This window comes from Sciurus vulgaris, assembly GCF_902686455.1.
Source record: "Sciurus vulgaris genome assembly, chromosome: 4".
NCBI lineage: Eukaryota > Metazoa > Chordata > Mammalia > Rodentia > Sciuridae > Sciurus > Sciurus vulgaris.
Genome location: NC_136464.1, coordinates 45339699 through 45366294, shown reverse-complemented (window position 1 = coordinate 45366294; position 26596 = coordinate 45339699). Strand labels below are relative to the sequence as shown.

The window sequence follows — 26596 nt, the reverse complement described above, 5'->3', positions numbered from 1 at the left end:
GACAATGCAGTAGGAGCTGGGTAGGGAGGAGGAGGCAGCTTGAACATGGGCCAGGATGCTATGCTCTGCAGGATGTGTTCATTTAGTCAAAAAATATTTATTGTATGCCTACCACTTGCCAGGCACTGTTCCAAGTCTGTGTATCAAATAGTGAACAAAAGAAATTCTCTAGAGCTCATATTCGGTGGAATTTAGCTGTTTGAGGACCAGCGACACCAACTCCTTGTCCAGGCATTTGACATTCCTTCTCACGAATGATACATCTGTGAATGCTAACCTGTCTCCCTGACACTGTTGTGAAACATGAAATTGTGAGATGAGTCATCATTTACTTAGCATTACTTATCACCTCCTTATGACCTGGTCAGCCTATAAATCCATATTTGGCCACATTAGCATCATATTAGCTTTCTGTTCCTTTGACAAAATATTTAAGAAAATCAATTTAGAGGAAGAAATATTTATTTTGGCTTACTGTTTCAGAGGTTTTAGTCCATGGTCTGCTGGCTTCTTGCTAAGGGGCTGTGGTGAAGCAGAGCATCATGGCAGAAAGGCATGGTAGAGTAGACCTACTCACCTCGTGGTGATCTGGAAGCAGAGATACAGAGAGAAGAAGAGGTTGTTGGATGGAGAATGTCCCTAAAGATCTACTTCCTCCAACTAGGGCCCACCTCCTATATTTTCCACCACCTCCATATAATGAATGAACCTTTCAATTATGAACCTACCAATGATTTAATTCATTGGTGAGGTCAGAGTCCTAATGATCCATTCTCTTTTCAAGAGCCTCAACTCTGAACATTGCTGCACTGGTGACCAAGCCTTCAACATTGAGCTGTTGGAGGATGTTTCAAATCCAAATGATAACAAGCATTAACAGATATGTTGTAATGACTGTTGGACCTGGGTGTGTCTTTCTATTCTAAGCAATGATTCATATGGTATCTTTCTAGGAGCACTGGTCCCTCCTTATTCAATACTGGTCTCTGTTCTTCACAGATTCTCTATGGTCTAATATGCTGAGGAGGGTTGGAAAATAGCTCTTTCTCTATGGTTAACAGTTATGAGCTGACCTTCAGCTATTTCGCTTTTAGATTTAACCCATCAGCTATAAAGACCAACATAACAGGGCTGATGGGGCAAGGAGAGGTGTGAGTAGCAACCCTCACCTTGACCTCCTGTCTCCCCTTCCTCAGGCAAAACTTTTGTCCTTCCTTATTCAGCTGTAATGAGACATCAGAAAAGGCCAATTGCTAACTAGTTCTCTTGTGATCTGCTTAGGAAAACAGCAAACCAATTGCACCAGGGGTAGAATATATTTAGTTCCAATATCTGTGAGTGATTTATTAAAGAAAAAAATATTAGTAGAGTAGATTCTAGTTTATACTTATAATAACATGTCACTTGCTCTCTTGCATTCAGATTTGTTTTCTGAAGATGGGATAAAATATTTAATTTACTAGGAAGTACAGTAATATAGACTGTGTTCATAGGAATTTGTTATGTCTGAAAATAATATTCATCTCCTCCAACTTTTCAATTTTTCTTATGAAATTTCATATGATTTATACCTTTATGCCTTTTAATCTTTTTTTTAAATATATGAAAATAAATACCAAATGAAAAGCATTTTTGCTTCAGTAAATATTTTTAACCAGACTGCTCCAATAATGATCCCTGGTTAACATATACATATATATCTGCAAAATGAAAAGTTCATTTACTGCTGCAAAAGAAATAATGGCTTTAATAACTAGTGCTCCACTTGGTGTCTGCCTTTAAGCATTGTTAGAACAACAAGCATCCACCCAATTCCCTGTGGCCCCATTTTCTTTGATGGTTCTATTTATGCCTTTCTAATTCTGACTCTATTTTGACATTTTCAAATAAGAGTATGGCATCTGTTGAATAAATGATCACTCAAAATGGATTTCCTTCAATTATCACCCTGATATTAATCTCTGACTACGACTCACCTTTCCTCACTGTGGCTAACAGCTGCACCTGTACTCTTGCAACAACATTCTCAGGGAGGCCCTCAGAGTTGCCCTCCACCTTAAAAGTGGTCACAAACCTCCCAAACTTTAGCATTCTTCATATTTCTTCTATTAATGCATTTCTTGTGCATGTCATGATTTTATTCTCCAATCTGTGCTCAACACCTTGAAGAGTATAGTATTTAGATGTGGCACAGGTTGGCTATGCTGATAAATGGCTAAGGGTCACATTGAAGTTACTATTACAATTACTTTGTCTAATTATGATTTTTCTGTTGAATTTGTGTTACAATTTTATTAATTTTTATTATTTTTATTTTTTATTATTTTTATTTTTTAGAGCATCATAATTATACATAATAATTGGGTTTATTGTGACAAAATCACACATGCAAGAAATTTGATTTCAAGCCCCATTCATCTCTTTCTTCTCCTTTTCCATCCCCCTCATCTCCCTCTTCTACTGTATTAAACTTCTTTTCATCTACATATGCATAAAAGTGGAATTTCCTTTGACATCTTTATATATGAATATAACTTGGTTTTGGTAAATTCATTCCATTTATCTCACCCTTTCCCTTCCTTCCTTCCTCTTATTCTCCAACATCTTCCCTATATTTTTATGATATCTGATCCCCTCCCCAACTGTCTTCTTTCCCTTTATTTTGCTCTAGCTTCCAGATATGAGGGAAAACTTTCAACTGTTGAATTTTTCGAGTCTGGCTTATTTCACTTAGCATGATTTCCTCCTTTTCAAAGCATTTACTGACAAATGCCACTATTTCATTGTTCTTTATGGTTGAGTAAAACTCTATTGTGTTTGTATACATGTATACTACATTTCCATTCCTCTTTTGATGAGCATCTGGATTGATTCCAAAATTTGGCTATTGTGAATTATGCTGCCATAAACACAGAAGTGGGACAGCACAAATGGTTAGATTTAGTTTTCCCATTGCATTCTAATTGTAATTTTTTACTTTTTCATATTTTATTAATCATGAAGGATATCATAATACTGTTAATATTATATATTTGGTAACTATTTGTGTTGTGAATTCATATAGAAAGGACTAATTCATATAATCTTATTTTAAAATAATGAATTATACTTAACTGACCAGGCAAAACTTACCTATTGCTGAAAAATTTATTAATTTGGTGTATATTTTCCATTAATTCACAGTTATTTGACTATATCTTATAGGTTGCAAATCACACTGAATACACTAGAAGTAGCAGTAGACTAAGATTTACTTTCAAATGGTCTTAGAGATATATTTTACACACACATGATATACTTTTATTTTTTTTTTGGACTAAAATCAACATCTGATTTCAATTGCCATACATGTTTTCTCTGCTAGTGCTATTTCAGTTAAACTAGAATATCTATAAAAAACCACGAATGGGTTTTAGAACTAATAAATACTTTCAGTAAGGTTGAAGGATTCAAGGTCAATAACAGCACACAAACATACACGCACACAAGAATAATCCCATTTCTCTATATATACTAACAATGAACAGGGAAACAAAATAAAGAATATGATAGAATTGATAATTATTCCAAAGAAAACAAATGATTAGGTATAAACAAAAATATTTACCCCGCATGCTGAAAATTATAAAATGCAGATGAAAGAAATCAAAGAAGACCTAAATAAATGGCAGGATATGATGTTCATAGATTGGAATGATATCAATTCTCCTTATACTATTTTGAAATTATGAGGACAGATACTGGAATAGTTATAATTATTTTGAAAAATAATAATAAAATGGGAGAAATCAGTAAATGAACACTAAGACTTATTGAGCAACAGTAATCAAGACAGTTTGGCAAGAAGATAGACACAAATCAATGGAATAGAAAACCTAGAAATAGACCCCTACAAAGTTTCCCCAATGATTTTTTGACAAAAGTGCCAATTTAGTGGAGGAAGGATATACTTATTAACGAATGGTCCTGGAAGAGTCAGATCATAAGAAAAAAAGAACTAAACCTTAACATAAACATTACACTTCATACAAAAATCATCTTAATCAATTATGGAGGTATGGCAACATGGCTCAGTGGTAGAGTGCATGTCTATCATGGGCAAGGTCTTGGGTTCCATCCCCAGTACCTGCCCCCCATGGATTAGGGATTAAACAATAAAATATTTCAAATACAAAATGTAACATTGGAAATGAAAACAGTAAAATTTTAGGAAAAAAACTAAAAAAAGTATTCCTTGACCTGACACCAAAACACAATAAACAAAGGGAAATTTTGGTAAGTTGAAACTTGTCAAAATTAAAAACTTTATCTCTGAAAAAGACCTATGAAGAGGATGAGGAGACAAGGTAAAAACTGGGATAAAATACTGGCAAACCACCTAAGAAAGTACTGTTATCTAAAATACATAAATACATCCCAAAATTTAGCACTTAAATAATCCAATTGAAAATGGACAAAAAAGACTCAGAGACATTTTACTAAGATATTTTATACAGAGTTCACATGAACAGGTGAAAAGTTATTTAAATTATTAGCCATTAAGGATATGCAAATTAAAGTCACAATTACATCTATCAAAATTGCTAAAATTGAAAAGAAATAAAATAATGACAATACCAAATGCTGATGGGAATGCAGAGAAACTATGAAACATTACTGTTAAGAAAATAAAATGGCACAACTACTTTGAAAAACAGTTTGCTAATTAAAAAAAATTTTTTTTCAGTTGTTGATGGACCTTTATTTTATTTATATAGGTGCTGAGGATTGAACCCAGTGCGTCACACATGCTACGCAAGCACTGTACCACTGAGCCACAACCCCAGCCCAGTTTGCTAATTTCTTTTGAAATTGTGCACGTAAATACCATATGACCCAGCATTTGCACTCTGGGGCATTTGCTCCAGAAAAATGAAAACATTCACCCAGAGACCTCTACATAAATGTTCATAGCAGCTGTATTCAAATAACTGGCTATTGGAAACAACCCAGCTATCTTTCAGCAAATTAATAATCAAAAACACTATTATATATCTACATTATGGAATGCTACTCAGCAATAAAAGAGAATGAACAACTTGGATAAATTTATCCAAGAACTTGGATAAATTGAGAGGGAATTATGCTGAGTTTAAAAAATCTATTCTCAAGATGTTTAATAGTATATAACATTCATATAACTTATTGAAATGACTAAAATATAGAAATGGAAAGCAAATCTGTAATTTCCGGGATTTCACAAGGGATTGAGGGTGGTAGGGAAATCAGTATGGGTATAAAGGGATGACTTAAGGCATCCTTCTGGTTAATGAAATGCTGTACATCTTGAGAGTATCAATGTCAATGTCCCGGTTGCAGCAACACTGCATTCCTTTCAGTGCATGTTCCAATTGGGAGGTAGTGAATAAAGGTTTGGGGAAGTGGGTCATCTCTATCATGTCTTACAAGCACATGTCAGTCAGCAATTATTTCAAAATAACAAGTTTAGTTAAAACAAAACAAAAAATTCAGAGGAGACTTTTATCCCCAATGTGGGTGTTCCCTAAGCACCCCTGACGGAGCTAGGTGCCCTTCTTTCCAGACACAAGTTAAACTCCTCAGTCTCCATCCCAGTTGATTCTACACTGACCTCAATATTTTGCGAAGTCACGAAGATCTGTATTTAGCTGGCAAGCTAAACACTTGGCAGACACTGCAAAAATGACATCAGTACAGACAATATTTACCAAAAAGCTTATTCGATATCAGCAATGTTCAGAAAGAATTGTTTGAACCCTCTGATTCTAAAAACTTACCTCTATAACCAGCCTAGAAAGGAAAGAGCTAAGCATTTGGGTTCAATTATTATTGTCATGACAGAATTATATTTACAGAATCATATTTTACAAAAAATATCTTCCTCAAGTTCAAAAATTGTAAGATTTTTTTGAGATCTTAAATTCCTGTGAGCTTTGTAAGTTATATGATTGGATTTTTTTCCTTGTTGGTTACTGAAATGCAAAAACTAAATTGGGACCAATCTCTAGCAATGCGTGAGTACATTATGATATGATTTCTTCCCTTAGTTCCTCATCCTACCTTTAATGTATGCATCTTATTATAGTTTCTGAATCTTCAGACACTGCCCTAAATCTCTTTTGTAATAAAAACAGAATAAAGATAAACACATACTTCTTGATATATAACTGTTTCAGCTTCTTACTATATCATAATTACATAGACCTGAGCTGGAAAAACTTGAAAAATCACAGAAATGGTCTCTATTTTAGAAATTTCTCTAGGCCTTCTCCAACCTTATCTTTACTAAGCATGGTTTGATAAACTAGTTTTTTCTTAGTCTATCTTGACTTTTTTCTTCTCAGCCATCTGATGAAAGGGCCAGTTTGAATTTGCTACCTGCTCTTGGCCGTTAGGCTTCTCCCAGAATATGCCCTGCTTCTCCTCTTACCAAATATAAGAAGTATTCTACCCACATACTCTCCTCAACTCCAGGGATTCATCCAAAAAGAGAAAGGGCATGAAAGACCCTGGACATGGGTTATAATTTCATTTTGTCTCAGTCTTCTCTGATGGAAATCATTCTTGGAATATTTCACTTCCCACTAACCTCTCTTCATGTATCAACTCCTCTTCAAAGTGACTAATTTATTTATATTTAAACACAATTAAACTTGGATGGATCCAAGATGACTACAACATTTTTACTGATAAATAGAAGGTGCTGACTCTGCCATTTATAGGGTCATTTGTAAGGTGCCTAGGAAGTATTAGATAATTTTACAAAGGTTTGTTATACTTTATAAACTCTAACAATAAACCCATACTCTACTGCTCTACTGGTGGAGGGTAGGTTTGCAGGTACAGGTCTATCTATCTATCTATCTATCTATCTATCTATCTATCTATCTATCTATCTATCTATCTATCTATCTATATCTATATCTATATAGTGCTATGAGACTTCTTCAATCACACTTAAGGAAATACTTTCTTAGCTTCATAAATATGATACAAATAGTGCTGACAGTTTAAAATCTTCATTAATCAGATATACCTTCTAGGACCTAGGTTTCTTCTACACCATGTGGGCTTTCCTCTAACTGAAACTTAAGAATTTCCTTAGGTTCTTCTGTGGTTCTTCTTGTCTACTTATGCTATTTTATATCTGAATTCATTATGTATAAACTGATCTTTCTTGTTACTGAGGAATGTAAATTTTTGAGGTCAGCAGCTATACCCCTATCAATAGAGGTTGTAGCTCCATTTTCTCTCTTCTTTTTTTTTTTCTGATTTTTTTAGTTAATCAGCATGATAATTCATAGTCATGGGTTCTTAAAAAAGAATAAAAGATAAAGATACAGAATCCTAATGAATTTAAATGAACTTGTGCAATTAATTAAAGAAGTCCTAAAGTAAAATATAGATGACAAAATTTAAATGTAGAATTCCTGTGCTGTTCACATTGATGTAAAAGATTTTGTAATGTTCACTCTATTTATGACAAAAGTTAAATGGTAAACTGTTTAAATACACAACATCTAGTCTGTTTTGTTTCACTAAGGTTATCGCTAACCTTTCCCAAACTTAAGAAAATTAAACTAATGCAATTTTATCCATCAACAGTTGAATTCTTAAAACATGAGTAAATACAATTACTTGCAATCAAAACAAATAGAAGTCCATGGAAAAGAACAAAGATTGGTAATAAAATTAGTTGGTTGACAATTCAAGCTTTATTCAACAATTGGCAGGTGTACTTTGGTGGAATCAACATTAAACATTGTGTCAAAATCTCTCACTGCAAACTTGGTGAAATCTGTTTTTGTTACTAAGGGTATATCTTTAATAGAAGAGAACTTCTTGGGTTCTGGGTAAAATGGAAAAGAACCATAACCAAATTTTCACTCAGAATCTTAGAAAATCTTACTGTCAAACTTTCTTCTGTATTCTGTGAGTTGCGCTATTGATGTCTCTTACCTAGTTTTCCTAAGTGAACACTTCAAAAATATATTCCAGGAAAAATAAAGAAAATCTTTCTAACTCTAAATCTTTCAGCCTTTCCAATTACACAGTGATTTTATTCACATGGGTTTAGTCTGCTATTTTAACCTCAAGACCTGAATTGGGGGCATTCTGTCCTCTTATTTCTATTGTCTACATTTTTCTATGTCATCTACCTGTTGGTAGCATATCTTGGTATTAATTTTAATCTTCTAATTTATTCACTAATTCAATAAATATATATTGAATTGCTCATGTGACAGATGCAGTGCTAAACTGAGAACATAAATGTGAACAAAAACAGAAAAATAAGGCTTAACTTAAGGACACTTAAAAATTACATAAATGAATGTAAAATTACCACTATAGTAAGTGCTATGAAGAAGAGATCCTGTGTAATTTATGCACATAAATGCATATTTATGTACATAGTTTTTCATTTTCATAAATATTCATATTTATGCTTTTACTGGTCACAGAGGTGAGGTCAGGCTTTCCTGAGAATATAATTCTTTTTCTGGTATCTAGTGGATGAGCATGCATTGCTTGGTGAAAGGTGGGAAGACAAGAATTCCAGGTGGAGCAAATGACATATGAGGAAGTCTTGCATTAGGGAAGGAGGGAGATAAATGTAAAGTCATGGCTGCTGTTGAGAGGAAGAGGAAGGCTGGATAAAGAGTGGTGAGCCTATGTGGTGCCTAATGTTTTGTGTTGTACATTAAAAATTTAACCTAAAGGCAATAAGAAACCATCACATCATCGATAAGAAACCACTTATTATAACAGGGTCAAAAGTGAGGTGATGTGATCTGCTTTGTATCAAACAAGACCATTCTGCCTGTCATTTGGAGACCTGATTAGTGGACTTCATAGATGTAGGTGGATCAGGCTGCCCTACAAGTAATTCATATGAGAGATGTTCTCATCTGATGTGGAACTGGTAGAGGAAAGAAGCTGGTGAGTTTTACTGGAGGACAAATTAAACAAAACTGGACAAGTGGGAGGTGAAGTTTGTGATCAGTGTCAGGGCAGAAGTACGTCATTTCTTAGCATATGCATATCACCTTGTGGAGAGAGACATTTTTAATGTGTTAAGTTTGTCTGCTTAGTAGAAAAGAAAGTACAGGATGATCAAAAGCAGTTGTTCTGCTTCTGATTAATGACACCCATAGTAAGTCCCTCAACCTTTCTGACTCTTCACTACTCTGACTCTTTTTTGGTTCAAGATGCACAGAGTAATTGTTTCTGTTTTATCTTATGAATATGAAATAATGCATATAAAACTCCATCTAATGCATTATTTTGTATAATTATAGTTTATTATAACATCAAATTAACAAAAGTTCTAAAATCTGTTTTTCACATCTATTTTTTAACTAAAAACAATATTAGTAGGTTGTGCTTATTCCTTAATGCCTAAGGAATGGATTGTAACTATATTAATATATATCTTCTAAAGTCTGTTTTCTATGTGAATTCCTTTTCATTTGTAACAATTTAATACTTAGTTTCTCTAAAGTTTTATTTGACTCTTTATTTTTGTCTATCTTTGGCAACATTTCTGAAAGAGGTTAATATCCATTAAGAAGGAATAGGAGAGAATCTCAAGTTTGTATTTAGCTTTTGACACTCATCATTAAATTCTGCAGAAGGATAATAAACCTTGCCAGCCGGGATCTCTGTTCAGTGTTCTTTCAGCTCCATTGCTGAAATTTCTTTCTCTTTTCTTTTAATGTATTCGAATTAGAGGATTTCAATGATGCTGACAGAATATCCTGTCGTCCCATAGTAACTAACAATATTGTGTGGTCAAAATTAAAGAAAAATCTGCTTTTACTCTAGTATTAGGATTATTTGAAGAGGAGATACAGAGAGAGTAAGAGGAATGTAGATTTCATCTTCTCATATTGAGGGGCTCTGTTTCTCTAAAGGAATAGAATCAGCAGAACGTATGATTGTAAAAAGGGGATTTATTAGATTGGATTACATGACCAGAGTCCACAATGGCTGCCTGCAGGCTGGAGAGCTGGAAGAACTAGTAGCTGTGCAGTTCAAGAGGCTGAAACCACAGAACAAAGGGGATCAACAGTGCTACCCTAGCCCGAGATGAAGGCTTCTGGAAACTCTCTGGAGAATCACTGGCAGAGTCTGCTTTGGAAGAGTGAAGAAGCCAGAGTTCAATATCCTCAGATGATCACAGCAGCAATCAAGAACCCATTCAAGAAGAGAGGAGCTTTCATCTGCATCTGCTTCCTTGTTCTTCCAACTTTTATCAGATTCAAGCCCCATCCTACTGGGCTGTGCTGCCCATGCTTATGGAGGGTCCCCTTCAGTTCACTATCCCACATTCCATTCATTCCTAGACACACCCTCATTGACAGAAGCCTCTTAATTATCTGCATATCTTAGTCCAATCAAGTTGACAATTCAAATTAACCATTTCAGGGTCCATTAGGTTTGTGGGAAAAGCCTTATACAGAAAGAGCTAAGGTGGGCTCTGTAAAGCAACTACACAGAAGCTGTTCAGAACAAGCTAAGCTTAATTATCTCAAAGATGATGAACCAGAGAGTTCATGCAGAAGGAGGGTTGCTTGGTTTTTTGAGACTTGAAGTGAACTGACAGTCAGTAGCATGCCACATGTCTTTAAGACCAGCAACTCTACTGTGGGTATTGGGATTAAAACAAGGGCCCAGTTTCTAGATGAAGGACCTGGAGAAATGTACAAAACAACAATTCAGGGATCTTCAGCCAACTGAGAGTTAATGAGAGGCAAAGTCAATCATGACAAGAGGCCTAATGTTCACCAAAGTCATAATAATGTTATCACTGATATTTGTCAAATGCTATTCTAAGTATTTTACATGTACACAGTAAATTTAATCATTAGTCACACACTGTAAATGACTATTTGTATAATTTTCATTTTACAGATGGAAAAGTTGAGAATAGAAAAGCTAAGCAACTTTCTCAGCATCATACATCTAAGAAATACTGAGCCAAGATTTGATGTAAAAGTCTGGCCCATTGGCTGGGCTATGGCTACTGTCTATATGCACAAATTAATGAGCTGTTGCTAATGTGGCAGCATATTTTAAAGTAGCCAGTGGACCAGGGCTCAAATTCTAATCTTCCACATGTGTGTGTTTGTGTGTGTGTGTGTGTGTGTGTGTGTGTGTGTGTGTGTGTGTGTGAATAATGTTTTAGTAGAATACAGTCAGGTTTTGATTCATTTATTTATACTTTGATGTTACAAAATTGGAATAGAATAATTAAAATAGAATGAGTAGGCTGCAAAACTTCAAAATTAATTACTTTTAAGGAAAAGTTTGCTAAACTTAAAGTGGACAGACAATTTCCAAAGCTCCAACCAGAGGTACCCAAAGAGAAAGATATATATGAAATTTCTCGAGTCTATGAGGGTACAAAACAACAGCAACAAATCACCACAGTCTTCCATAAATACTTAGAAGACTTTAAATTGAAGAAGGAGAAGAGAGCAGTTCACCAATTAGCATTCATATGCTTCTTGTAAAGATTGTTGTAATTACTTTCTTGGCCTCAATTAGAAACTGCAAATAAGATAAGATATTTAATAAGCAGCTCAGGAAAAAATACTGTGTGTGTATGTGTGCTTGTGAAAAAAATATATGTACACACACACACACACACACACACACACATATATATACTTACTATATACATATACTGTATATTTAGTTTTATACATACACATATAGACTAACATATATGTACACACATGTTTATATGTGTATAAAGAAATATAAATGCATTTTTAAATTTAGGAATTAATATATTTTAGAAATTACTAATCAGGTTTTACATTAATAAAAAAGCTCATTCAAGATACTTACTGAGGTATTTATGGGCAAAATTGTGTACTATCTTGGGTTTGACTTAAAATATCACACCAAAAATATAAAATATAAAAATAATTATAGACCTAGACCTAGCACTATAATCTAGACTATAGATCTAGACCTAGCGCTATAATTTCCATTTTGAGTTCTGATTTAGCTCAATGATCATGCATTACTGCCTTCTTAATTTCCAAATTAAGATTTTTTGGGGGAGGGAGACCACTTTATTTTTATATTTTTGTGCTGCAGTATGAAAAATAATAGCCAAATTAATCATAATTGTTGAAGCTAAGTAATTTACTTATGAAGGTTTATACCATTCTTGCTATTTTGTGTTTAAAATGTCTACAATCAGTAGTTTGAAAAATTACTATGTAAATCATTGAGACAGTTTTCATATATTATCATGAGCTAAATACTTAAACATTCAGTATTTCCATCATATTCTTGTCACAAAAATATTCTTCCCTTAATATCCTTATACCATCAGAAAAGAATTGATGAATTATTTCTAGGCATAAATTAGAAAAGGAGGACGAGATTCCTACAGGTCAGTAACAAATTATTTAACAACTTTCACTATTTACTACAACCAGCACATGAACTGGTGTGTGAGAAGTTGTAAGTGGTACAGAATAGGTCCTGTCTAAAGAGAATCAAAAACTAATAAACAGTTCCCTCCTGGAGTCTCTTATTTTCCCAGTGGGTGGGTTATGAAATGTGTAGGTTTCACATTATCCCCTTTGGAAGGGAGGCAGATATCTGACTGGTGAAAACATTTTTGAAGACCATTTTTCTGTTTTTTAAAAAAGAAAGAAAAATGTGCCTAAAATACCTCTTGCAGCAATTATTTTGAATATCATTGATTTCATCAATATGTAATATTTGTGTTGTATTTTAACAGTGGTTTGTAACACCTGTTGAAATGAAGGTTTGAATATGTCAATCAAGCTGATAATTCTGAAAAATATCAAAGAACAATTTTCTGACATGTTTCCCCACCAGTCTAGACCTAGCGCTATAATTTCCATTTTGAGTTCTGATTTAGCTCAATGATCATGCATTACTGCCTTCTTAATTTCCAAATTAAGATTTTTTGGGGGAGGGAGACCACTGAGCCACATCCCCAGCCCTATTTTATATTTTATTTAGAGACAAGATCTCACTGAGTTGCTTACTGCCTCTCTTTTTTCTGAGACTGGATTTGAACTCTGGATCCTCTGCCTCAGTCTCCTGAGTCACTGGGATACAGGCGTATGCCATAACACCCAGCTAAGATTTTTTAATATTATAAAATATTTGTGTCTCTGTTTGCAAAATAAATGTTTTCTTTATATATCTAGTCATTTATCGTTTGAACAATTATTGTGTGCTTGTGGCAGGCACTATTGTAGGCATGGCAGGAGCAGCAATAAGACAAAACCATATTGACATAAACTCTACATTCTATAATTCTAAATGAAAAATTGCTGCTATAGTATGCAGTTCATCTGTATCCTAGCAGTTTTTTTTAAATTCTCATCTATTCTAAAGGAAATAAATTAAACTATGATGCTGCAGTTTTGTTCATAGCATTTTTCTTACATTTTTCTACATTTAGCTTCTATTTTTAATAGTGAAATATGTGAAAATCACATACACCTTTATGTGTAAGTGGTTACCTTTATTTTTTTAATGGAGCATTTAATCCTGATTACTATTTTTAAGATTGAATTAATACTTTTTAAGTTTGTCTGACACTGATAATGATACTATTTTCATTATAATTAATACTATAAAATTTTGTTTTTGCTTTAGACCATCTTTTTTTTTTTAGCTATCAATACTCACTCCACTTTAAGTTTTTTTTTTGGTATGTTGTAAGTTATAGTACAGCATGAGCCTGTTTTATAATTCTATCTAATAGATCATCTTTTAATATGAAAATTGACAACATTTATATTGAGGATGAAGTATGTGTAACTTTGTTTTTCATCTTACTTTACATGTGTTATTTATTTTAGTTTTGTTTCCTTTTTGTCCTTTCCTGATTCCTTTTCTTTTTCATTTTCCAAGTTGCTATTTACTTCCTTTTCATTTTGATCATCGAGCAGTTCTGTACTGTGATTTCACTGAAGGATTACTTTCTGCAAGAGAAAAGGTCCCTGTGGTAGCTTACATTATAATTTTGCTATAATCTACATTTATTTTACTAGCATCACTTATGAAATGAATAAAAAAATTATCCAAGAGAATCTATGTCATAACTATAATTGCATATGGCTTCTAATAATAAAATTAATTAAAATTAAAAAGCTCCATTTCTTCATCCCATTAGCCATATTTCAACTTATCAATAGTCATGTGGCTACTGGCTACTCTATTGAATAATGCAGATTTAGAGGTCATTTCCATTGACACAGAATATTCTGTATGATAGTAATATACAGTATACACTAGTACACTATATATATATATACCTTACATACTACATGTATTCTTTATGTACTACCTTACATACAATTTAGGTGACATATTTCAGGCTATAAAATAAGATGAGTGAGGTAACTGTTAGTAGGTTAGGCATAAATGATTAATAAATAAGTTTAATTTTCTAATACAAACATAAAAAGAACAATTCAACTTCTTACCACAGAGCAGTTAAAATAACATCAAAGTCTTAAATAATGGGTCATTTAAACATAAATCATTTTAGTTTTGTAAAATGTCCCTGGAGAGACTCTTGCAAACACACTATTCAGGATTCCATTTCACCATGACAAGGTTTTGAATAAGTATAACTCTGACAGGAAAGAACCTTTGCCCTAACATGCCTGATGTGTACAGTCTTAGTGTCCTTAAGATAACTGCCTTGTAAATAGTCTGAAGCTTTTACCATCATTTCAACAATGGGCGGTAATCGCTGGCTTAATGCAATGTGTTCTCAAAGAACCTGTGTCAACAGTCTTTCTATTTTTTAAGATTGTTCATTAGCTGTTCAATGAAACATGTGGTCTCTAGGTTCAACATAATTTTACTTAAGGTCGTTAAGTAATTTGAAGCTTCAACATTTTTATTTCATTCTTTCTGCATTAATCATCCAACATCTCTCTTTACCCTTAGATGGATGTAAGATGCACTGTAATTCCTCCACAAGGACACTGCGGAGGCCTTCTCTCCCGTTCAAGACAGATATATCTTGGAATAAGCTTGAGACTCCTTTCCTGCCCCTACCTCAAAAATTCATGTTTTATAAAGAAATTCAGAACCTTTTCAGTTCAGAATATTTTAATAGTCTGCCATTGTATTACTTTATTTAGAAAATTCTACCTATGTCCTCAAAGCCTGGGCTTATTCATTTTCATATCACTGGTGATGTGCCAATGCACAGAGACAGGCATATAGAATAACACAGAACCTACCACTAATCCTTCTTACCCTCTCCAATTCATCTGAGGACTCTATTTTGGTTTATTTATGAGATCTTACATTATTCCTTGAATGTTGCCAGCAGATGGGGCCTATGACTCAGAAATTTTTAAGTGCTACTCTTTGTAATAGTAAAGAAAAATTTATTTAAACACTCTTCAGTGGGATATGAGTCTTAATGTACCTGGCCCTTCTTTTTGGATAAAGGTTTTAAATTTTGCTAGTCAAGCAATGTAGCAACAAATGAGAGTGTCATATTTCATGTAGGCAAGTTTGTCAATGATACATTTCTAGTAGAATTATGATATTAAGATGTATGTTTGTATATTTTGTTGCTGTTGCAAATTGTATTCCAAGGGTTTCCACCAACCAACACTTTCACTCGAAATGTATGGAAACCCTTGTCTTCTTATAGCAATTTTGAAATTTGCACTTTTTTCTTTTAAAGCCAATATGATAGGTAGAAAATTATATCACACAGTTTAAACTTACTTTTTTTAAAGTGCAACTGAACTCTTTTGATGTACTAAAATTAATCATAGTTGTTTTTTCATAACTACTTACATCTAGTCAACATCTTCTCCCTCACCTTTGTTTCCTTTTAATTTTCCAGGAATTATTTACCTATTAGGAAATAAACTCTTTGTGGTAGTGTTTTTGCCACAAAAAAATAAAAAGTGTTTGAGGAAATAGATATTTACCCTTTTTTTGAACATCATACAAAATATACATGAATTGAAACATCATATTGCCTCTTAACTATGTATAATTATTTGTTAATTAAAAATATTTTGAAAATAATTTTTCTAATTTTTCTTTTGAGATTTTTCTTATGTGACTCTTCTTCTGGGGAGCATTTAAAATATTTTTTTAGTTGAATTTATCTTTTTTTTTTTTCTGGTGTGCTTTCTGGATTTTGAGTGCCATTTGTCAGGAGAGTTATGTTATATTATTCCAAACTCATGTGATTGTTGGCAAAATTCAATTCCTTTCAGCTATAGAACTAAAGTGCCTACTTTCTTGTTCAGTGTCAGTCTGGATGGGGCCACTCTGAGTTCTTAGAGGACCTTGGGGTTTCCTATCTTCTCTCTTTTGATCACCTTAAAGCCAATGGATAGTGACCTTCATTGCATGTGAAAAATGCCTTTACTTTATTCCATATAGTTTAATCTAGTGATGGAGTATTCCCCCATGTAAAAAGAATCTTTCTTCTTCATTCAAGGAGAGGGGATTCCACAGATAATCTTGGGGAGAATCTTGAAAGTCTACCTATTCAGATCTCCTTGTAATTTCTTTTCTGATCTTCTGGTATATATGTCTACTAATCCATCCATTTCTAAAAGCAGATTTATTATGCATTTAATACAAGGCAGGGTAAACTATTGCTCTTTGTATTAGAGCATCAATGGCTTATGTTTATGTAATACAATTTCCAAATGGACATTAGAATAAGCTTACTTTATTCAGAAGGAAAAGGAAGGAGACACTTGTAGGAAATTCTTTAAGGATCAAGATGATGTATTCACTAACTTGTGAAGAAGTGCAATGTAAATGATGGTGAGCTGTCCAGTTTAAGAACATAGTATGACTTTCTATTTGCTCGGACTTCTTTGTTTTCACGTCATAGTGTTTAAATTTTTTCTTAGTATACTTATATTTTATTGATTTAAAGATATTTTATATTTTTATGTGAAATTTGATATTTTACTAACACATCTTAAAGTAGTTATTATTTTCTCACATGCATGTATTGGTTCCAGTATATTAATTATATACAGTAACTTTTCAGTTCATTTTCTTAGATTATCTATATATGTGATTCTTATGTAAATAGTCATAGTTTTCCTTCTTTCAATTTTTTATACATCTGATTTTTTTCTAATTTGAAAATGAATTGCACTAGATGTTTATTGACATCTGTTGCGAATATGTGATTTTTGTCCTTAAATTTATTAATATGGCTCTTTATATAAATAGATCTTTTAATATTGAACAATTCCCAGACCACGGTTATTAAAACCACTTGATCATATATGATGTAGAGTTCTTTAAATATGCTGATTCAGCATTCAATTTATCAGTATTTATGCATTGTTTATATATTACTATTTTTCAGTAATTTTTGCATGCAGTGCTTTTATTGTCTTTTGGTTTCTTGATCAAGTTCTGAATGACTATTAATATACTCTTGTTTAAAACTACTTTGAATAGTTTCCTTTTCTTTTATACACAAAAGCTGTTTGAATAATGTTATGATAATCTGCTTTAAAACTCTTGTGGAATTCTCCCATGGACATATCCCAACCTGTTGAGGAGTGTTTTTCTTGGTAACTTTATATATTTTGTCTCTTTAATTTCATTTCAAATTTTGCTCTAATGAATTTTGACAAAGTATATTTTCGTAGATTATTTTCACTTCATCCAACTTAAGCTATGTGAAGGTTCCAATATTCAGTGTCATTCTTTTTAAAAATTGTGATTTAAACTTTTTACTGATACAAAGTCACAAATTTTTCCTTTTTATTCCCAATTGATATTATTCTTGTCTCACTTAGTCATCAATTTATTTCATCATATTTTTGTTATTAGAGAATAACAAAATATTGTTTTGTGCAATATTTTTGATATTGTAAATTTTTGTGAATGTCCCATGAACATGTAAAAGTTGTATCTATTTTTGGACAAGTGTTTTTTAAACACATGTATGTACATAATTTTTATATAGATATGTTATATATATCTATGTAGGTGTGTGTATAATGTGTGTCAACAAGATCCTTCTTACTAATTATATAGTTATAATTATTTCATTCACTTATCATTATTATTTTAAATTATTTTTAGTTGTAAATGGACACAATACCTTTATTTTATTTTATTTTTATGTGGTGAAGATCGAACTCAGTGCCTTATAGATGGTAGGTAAGGAGTCTACCACAGAGCTACAAGCCTAGCCCCAGTCATCATTATTTATAAGAAATTAATTGATATCATTTATCACAGAAGTTAACATATTAATTCAGTTCTTTAATATTCAGATATTTGTGTGTAGCTATATTTTTGTGATTAATGGACAGATCTTGGCTGAGCATGAACTCATTGAGTCATAATACTTTTCCTTAAGTATTTTCCAGGTTGTGGAATGATATTAGAGTTAAGACTAGTCAGATATTTTCCATTTTAAAAATTGAAACTATTTTTTATACTGACACTTAATGTCCCTGAAAATGGATTTTGTTGATATAATTTTTTATTGTTTTTATTGCTTCTTTGAGATTACCAAAAGAATAGGATGAATAATTCTGCTACATGTATCCATACACATTCCCGTGTTTCTTCCTAAAGAAACTAACTCTTTTGAACAATGAAGCAAAATCTCTCAAGTCATTTGAAAATTCCTATTCTCTACCAGGATGTTTCACTATATTAACTCTTTCAACTGATTTTTTTTTCCTGATTTATTGGAACATTTTCAGTTTTGACTCATTTTATAACATTTTGTAATTAAAATATATGTAGTATTTAACATATTTTAAAATACATAATGTTTATCATTTATCTTGTTGCACTCCTTTGGCTCTCTTTTTATCTCTCTTCCTTTCTTTTCTTTTCTTTTCTTTTTTTTTTTTTCCCCTTGAGACAGGGTCTCAGTAAGTTGCCCAGATTATCCTGGAAGAATTTCTGATTCCTTCTGCCTCAGCCTACCAAGTTTCTGGCTTTCTTCCTAAGAAATTCAAATCACACTTATTGAATTTTGTTAGCTAATATTGTACATTTCTCTTTTTTTCTATAAAGGATTTAAAATTATTTCTTTACTTTTGTTTGATATTATTTTTGAAAATTTATTTCTAACTGTAAAGAAGACCTTTTTCATGTTTTACACCAACTTGTTTTCTGTCCAATTTATTTGTTTTTTTATTTGGCATAAGTTTTTTATATTTATATTTTTATTTTTAAAATCTTTTTTTGTACCCGTGATTGAACTTAAAGGCACTCAAACTATAGAACCACATATCCAGCCTTTTTTATTTTTAAAGACAGGGTCTTACTAAGTTGCTTAGGGCCTGGCTAAATTGTTGAGACTTGCTTTGAACTGACAATCCTCCTACTTCAGCCTCCCAAGCTGCTGGAATTACAAGCATGCACCACTGTGCCTGTTTATAAGATTTATTTTTTTAATTGTTCATATTTTCCTAAATTTTGCCAGCTGATACACTTGTTATGTCTCTTCCTGTATTTTAGATTATTTTACATTCATACTTTGTGTTTTTCCCTTCATAGGTGTAATTACTTCATTCATTTATTTTTACTTCTTTGCTAAATACTGGGTCATATTTTCTTCTGCTTTATTACAATGATTTTCTCTTGTCATGATCTACATCATGGATAAATTCCATGTGGATAAATTCCATTGCTATTTGTGAGATTTTTTTCTTGAACTCAGTCTAAGAAGCTACTTCTGCAAATTTCTATTTCTTGTTCCACAGAACAAGTATAGTTGTTGAGTTTTAAAGGGAGCCACTCACTTTCAAGGATGTTTTCGTTGGGGCACTCTGAGATTATTCTGCCTCTGACTTCTCTTGACATGTGTCATATGTCATTTCTCCCTTTCCTCCCATTTGGCTGCTACTTCATTTCAACTACTTAAGCACTCCTTTATTTATATTTTAGAGTATGAAATTTATACTGACACTTAATGTCCCTGAAAATGGATTTTGTTGATATAATTTTTATTGTTCTTATTGCATCTTTGAGATTACCAAAAGAATAGGATGAACAATTCTGCCATATATACCCACACTCATTCCCACGTTTCTTCCTCTTGGTGTTTAGTTCAAGTATTGGTCTGTAACACTTAGAAGCTATATTTTATTAGGATATGAGTGTGGTACTTGTTTTTATTCTCTCTGGCTGCAGGGCTCCCTACATTTGCTAGAACTTTTCTTTATTTGCTCTCTGGGACTCAACTTGAGTTCTATAGTTAGTACCTTAAAATATTGAAGGGCCACAAATGTTAAGAAGTGTTGTGGTCTCTTCTAGCAGGTTGTCAAAAGCATGGTGTCAGTGCTCTACTGAGGAGCTGGAAGCTTCTATTTTCTTCCTCTTCTAAACAGGATATACACAGGACTTGTCACTGGTTTATCATTTCCTTAACTGTTTAGGAACTACAGAAATCAGGTATGCTCATATAGACTAATGGCACATCCCCCTCAGAATCCATGATTAATTATAAGAATTAGGACAGGTACTTACTAATAGCTACTTTTATTATCCTTAAGTTGCAAGTTCTGTGTTGGTTACCAAGATTCCATGGAACTCATAACAGAGAAACTTCAATGCTAGCTGTGGGCTTCAGCACCATGAACAGCAACCAAACTTCACCAGCACTTGCCTGGGTTTTTTGGGGGAATGAGGGGAGTTCATAGGTCTTTAAACCACCATCTCCCATTCTTTGTCCTAATTTCATCTACCAATGGACTTTGTACAAATTGCTATGAGATTGCAGAAGTGGAGAAAAATCAACTGGTTCATAGTTCATATGAACTATGAACTATGAACTATCAACTGGCTCATAGTTAAATTTTCAGAGAAGAAAATTTAAAAGTTGTTTTATTTTGTCATTTGGAGAATTTCATGGTCTTGCAATATTTCATTCTCCTAGTTGCACTGAAAGCGATTGTGTGTTTTTTTTTTTATTTCACAAATTGCTTTGCATTAAAAAAGTTAGTCGTCCACAAGATGCCTATCATTGATTGCATATGTTTCTGATTCACTGAGGGTTTAAGTCCAGTTCCTACATTCAAGCTAACTTCGAAGAAGGAGGGAAAATGATAGGAGGGAAATCACCTGTATTCAATGTCATGATCCAACAAAGATCAACATTAGTTGACCTATAGAGTGTCTAAAAAATTTACCTAAAACAAAGAGATGAACCAGAAATATTAATTAGGAATAGGAGTGCAACATCTTAATCAGTGTCAGGATAGTAAGGGTCATAGGCAAAGATTGCAACAGGCAAAATGGTTAAGTGTATTAGCCAACCTGTTAACTCAGTGCCTTTCAACCACAACTTGTTCCTTTGTTCTTTTTAAATATTTATCATCATCATCATCATCAACAGCATCAGCAGCATTATTATAATTATCATTATTTTATTATTATTATCATTATTTTAATGGCAACATCTATCTCAATCTCTCCTTCTTCAAGCCACTTAACCAATATCTGCTCATTCTGCAGTCACACCTACTTCCTCTTCTTACTCTAACTTCCTTTTCAGCCCCTTATTGTATCTCCTGGAAAATTGCCATCACCCTTAACTGGTTTCTGTGGAAGGATGCCTCCATTCTTAGCTTCCTATCCATCCTTCTCATGGCCGTTACAGTAGTCTTTTCAGATGGGAATGGCCCCTAATTGTTAGGGTGCCATTGTTGCAAATTCATTTACCTCCTTCATTCTTGCACTTTCTATTTCACTAGTGAGAGTTTGCAGCAGGCACCCAAAAAGTGATGTTACTTGTCCCATTTTCTGAGTGAGTCAAAGAGGTGAATTATGGATCTTTCTATGAGGCTGACTCAAGTTGAATGCTGTTCATTTCTGGGTTTGTGTCTATTACCCTGCAAATAATGAATACCCCTAAAATGTTGGTGTGTTATTATGCCATGGAGATAAAAAAAATCTATACACTATATAACTATTTTTATACAACTATCAAAGTAGTCAGGAGATGTGAACTTTCATTCAAATACAATTGAAAGAAAATGAATAACATTGAGACATTGGAGCACAAAAGAAAAATATTGTACTTTCCAAAATATACACATCAACCACTTTAGACTACACTACATGAAAAGGCTATAAGGGTAGTTGAGTAGACTATGCCAGCAATTTCTTTCAATCATTTTTCCATTGCAAAATACTGTAAGAACTATATCCAGGGAAGGCTACATTTTTGGCAGACATAGTGTGTAAAACTAGAAAGACAGATTTTATTTTTGAATAGCAAAAAAAATTCAGTTTATCCCCATTGCTGCCATCTCTGTTTCCTCTGTCTTCTTTCCACATCCTCTTGGAATACTTGGAGGATCTCTTGTCTAGGTGGAAAAAATTCATTTCAAGAATTTCCAAATACCAGTCAACCATTAGCAGTAAAAGTTAGCTAGTCAATGTAGCCAAACATGGGAAAATGTTTGTGTTACTCATACTAAGGATGGGCTGAGTAAGAGGGATATTTATTTCAGGGCCTCCACTGACTATAGATGAGATGTTATACTCTAAGATGCCTAGCACAAGTGAAGTCACCTAGCATCATTCATGTGATGAATTTAAAGAAGACCCTCATTATATAAAGCAAGTTTTCCTTTTATTTCCACCAGATGCTAACACTTTTATCTTAAATAATTGTCTTTAAATAAATGAGACCATGCCACAATCCCTAATTGCTCTTGTGCAGGAACATATAATGCTCTCTTGACTTGCTTTCTTTTCTACCTGAGTAGAAATGGGGACTGACCAAGTTAATAGCTGTGAAACAAATCTTTTCATAATTGATATAGGACTTACTGGCTGTGCTGAAAAATGGGTATTTTTATTTTTTTTAAGTTAAAACAAAAAAAAATAGAATGACAAAGCAAATTAAAAAAATCTGGAAGATATGAACATGCAAGGTGTTAGATAGAGTAAGGAAGGAGATGAGCAAGCATAGACTGGCTACCTGATAGTTACTGGGAATTTATCAAGCAGTTTCTATGTGTCAGGTGCTGGGTACACTCCCTCCCTGTGGTATCTCATTTAATACACCAAATCTATAAAGAAACAACTTTATTTTCAATTATTACCCCATATCACAAAGAAACCAAGTCATAGTGAAGTCAATTGTATTGCCCACAGTTCTTCAACTAGACCTGATATTCATTCCCTGTGATCATAATCATAATTTAACTATACAGATATTATGCCAACTGCCTCATCATAATGAGAGCACATTCTCACTATATGACTTTGAAGACAATATTTAATTTCTCAGCCAACTGAAGAAAATGGAATATATATGTGTGAATATTCAGTGAAGTAATATGTACAAGGCATCCAGCAATGGAGGCATGATTAGGCATACAATAAATATTGCTTCTTGTCCGGGGATGATTTCCTTTTCCCTGAATATTCAACAGAAATGACATTTTCTTGTTTATTTTATAATACCAAAAGGAAAAGAAAGCCTCTCACATGTAAATAATCAGAACAGAGGAGGAGTCTGGATTTCCATAATTTTTGGAAGTTGGCATTTTTGTAGAATGCTACTCAAGACATATGAACATATAGATAGAGATATAGACATAGATATATAGATAGCTATGCTTGACAGACAATCTGAAATTCAATCAAATAGGAGATAAAGACACTATGGCCACTGCAACTTATCTACTTGCATCTTCTATCTCTTCAACTCCTGCACCTGCAATGAAAGCTCTGTCCTGAAAGACACAAATCCAAACTTATTATACTCACATCAAACTACAGATTATGGGATTCATTCTTTCCCTAGATTGTTGTAATCCTGTAGTTGACTAGAGAGTATTACAAAATGAAATGAATTATTGGCCAGCAGCTTCAAAGAATCACAAAAGAAGGGACATAGTACACAAAAATCTTTAGCCTGTGAGACACAGAGAAATTACTTCTTCTCTTTGTTTTTCTCATCTATATAAGAAAATAATTCCTGTTTAATCAAAATACTATCCTAAGTTAAATTATGGTCATAAAATGCATGGTAATTGAAAATCCCATGTGAGTGGAATTGTACTTATCAGTATGATGATTATGTCGACTTTTAGTTGAACCTATCCTGAATAGTGTGTCAGTCCAGTTCTCTAAGGCAGAGCTGGGTTTGTGTCACTCAGAGTCTCTGCTGCCAACTCCTGAAATAATCTTTCTCAGGTCAGGCAAAGCATGAGGACCATGTATAGGAGGAAGTCTTCTTGGAGCAGTGTAGCCCATAAACAGCCAAATGATGGATGTGGGAAAATCACAGACCCAATTCCCAGAACAGGTAAGGCAAGATCCTATGGACATATGTTCTGATCTCTAGCTGTGTCATGGTTGACAGATATGAGGGTGCATTCCAAGTCAGCAGTCCTGAGGTTCACAGGACTGACTGCATACCATTTATTCATCTCTGTTGCAACAGAAGCATTGGAGGAAAAGGAAGGAATGTCTAAATGGCCATGGTCAAGTGTTTTGTGTGTAAGATGGGGAAGTCTTAAAAAAGAGATTGATTCTCTCTTTACTTCTACTCTTTTGTATTGTACTTTACAAAGAAGAATGACCAGATTAAATGATTTTGAAATATGAACTCTGCTGCTTACTAACCAGCTATATAACTCTGGGAAAGTTACTTAACCCTTCATGGGCAAAGTGGGGATAATATTGGAATATGTTCTTTAAGCTTTTAGAATGATATTAAATAAAAGAGCCTAGCAAAGTCCTTAGCACCTATTAAATATTCGATAAATGTTACCGCTTGTGAATTCCTCCCAAGGAGGCAATTTATTGCCTTTTTTCTCTTATTAGCTTGACAACAGAAATTTAATACACATGAGCTGATGTTATTTAAGAAAGGAGTTGAAAATTGATGTCATTTAAAAATTCAAATTACCTTTCTTCACCTTTGATGGCACTACAAACCTTTCATTCATTGTCTTGATTTTGCCCAGTCTTCTAAAATTGCCAGATGGCAGAGTTTTAAATTTGGAGGGACCCTAGAGATCATCTCATTCCAACTTTCTCATTTTTAGAATGGGAAATTAATGCCAAGGTAAGAAAAATGACTGACTCATTTGTTTCCAGCATTCTGTAGCTGACTTTAGAAAGAGACAAAGAGCAATAAAGACTGAAGTTCATGAGAGGTGACCTGCCTCAGGGATTTTTTGTTCTCTCTGTGCTACTGCATATGCTGCTCTTAAATTTATGGGACTTTATTTCCTCAACTATAAAATGATGAGCTTGGATTTGATCATTGCCAGCTAAGTGTGTATATGTGTGTGTGTAGATTTATCCAAATTGAAGTTATATTCATACATACATGGAGTTTTGTTTCTCTGGCCATAATCAGCCTAATGGAATTTCCATACTGCTTATATGGCCCACATTAAAATATGTGTAAACATATGAAGTTTTAATATAATAGAGTACCTTAAAAATAAAAGCAATGTGAAGTCTGTTATTACCAATGTGTGAGGTCTTCTGAAGCCAATGCCTGGTAAACCAGAATACTCATTGCTCAGAGTACTTTTGAAACTCCTTTTCTAAGCCCTTTGTGGAGCCCAGTGGGACCCTCTGTCATGTGCTGGTTATTGAACAGTAAAGCCTCTCTTCATCTTTGAGGAATGATTTGGGTTTACAGAATGGCCTGAAGTAAAATACACATAGCAGTCAATATTGGCAAAACTACATTTAGTCGGAGGCCAGCTGTTCCTAGCAGGTAATAGGACTTGATCTTCCTGCAGGGGTCTTATACTGAAGCGGCAGAAAATGAGAAGGCAGTGGCTGCCCCTGTGTGGATAGTGCCTCCCAATGTGACACTTGTAAAGGCTGACATTATTTTGGGTGCATGAGTGAATTCTGCTGAAATTGTATGTTACCTTGCAATCACATCTCTTTGTGTCAAAGACAAAAAAATTAAAAATCTGTTTTTTTTTTTTTTTTTTCACCATCGTGTCCAGTGTTATGGTAGGAGAGGTGAAAGACATGGATCTGGTACTGAGGGATGCTATGGGAGGCCCTGCCTGCCAATCCTTCCATCCTGTATCAAGGAGGTCTCAGTCCGCACGGGAAGAGTACATTGCATGTTTAATGAAGTCTGAGGAGGAATTATTTAATACATTGTTATTAAGAATTTGGAAGAATATGCAACACATTTCAATAACTATGATAAAATTATTGAGGTTAATTTACTGTTTTTGTCACTAAAGAACTTTGGTGATGGAAATGGCTATATTAACAGTCATAAAATTAAATCATTTTCTTTGTCCCCTGATGCATTTTATGAGTAGACACACTTGAAAACCAATCCTGTTGAAAAAAATCCTGGTGCTTTGACAAAAATGTAGACAGTGAACAGGGCACTGACCTGGTCTCCAAATCAAATTCAGCAGCCCCTTTTATGTGAGCAAGTACTTTTGCCTCCATGGGCCTCTTATTTTCTCTCCTGGTAAAATGAAACAGAACAGGAACCTGCTTTTAGTTAGGATTCATTTCAGCTACCCACCCCTACCCCATGTGACTTGCATTACAGGTATGGCCACTGTCC

At 33.6% G+C, this 26596-nt stretch overlaps 1 protein-coding gene across 11 annotated transcripts in view; it reads left to right on the top strand.

Moving 5' to 3' along the window:
• The window catches only part of NRG3 (neuregulin 3), a 1042207-nt gene that overhangs the window by 379980 nt on the left and 635631 nt on the right, over positions 1–26596 (top strand). The gene's annotated exons all lie outside the window — the stretch shown is intronic.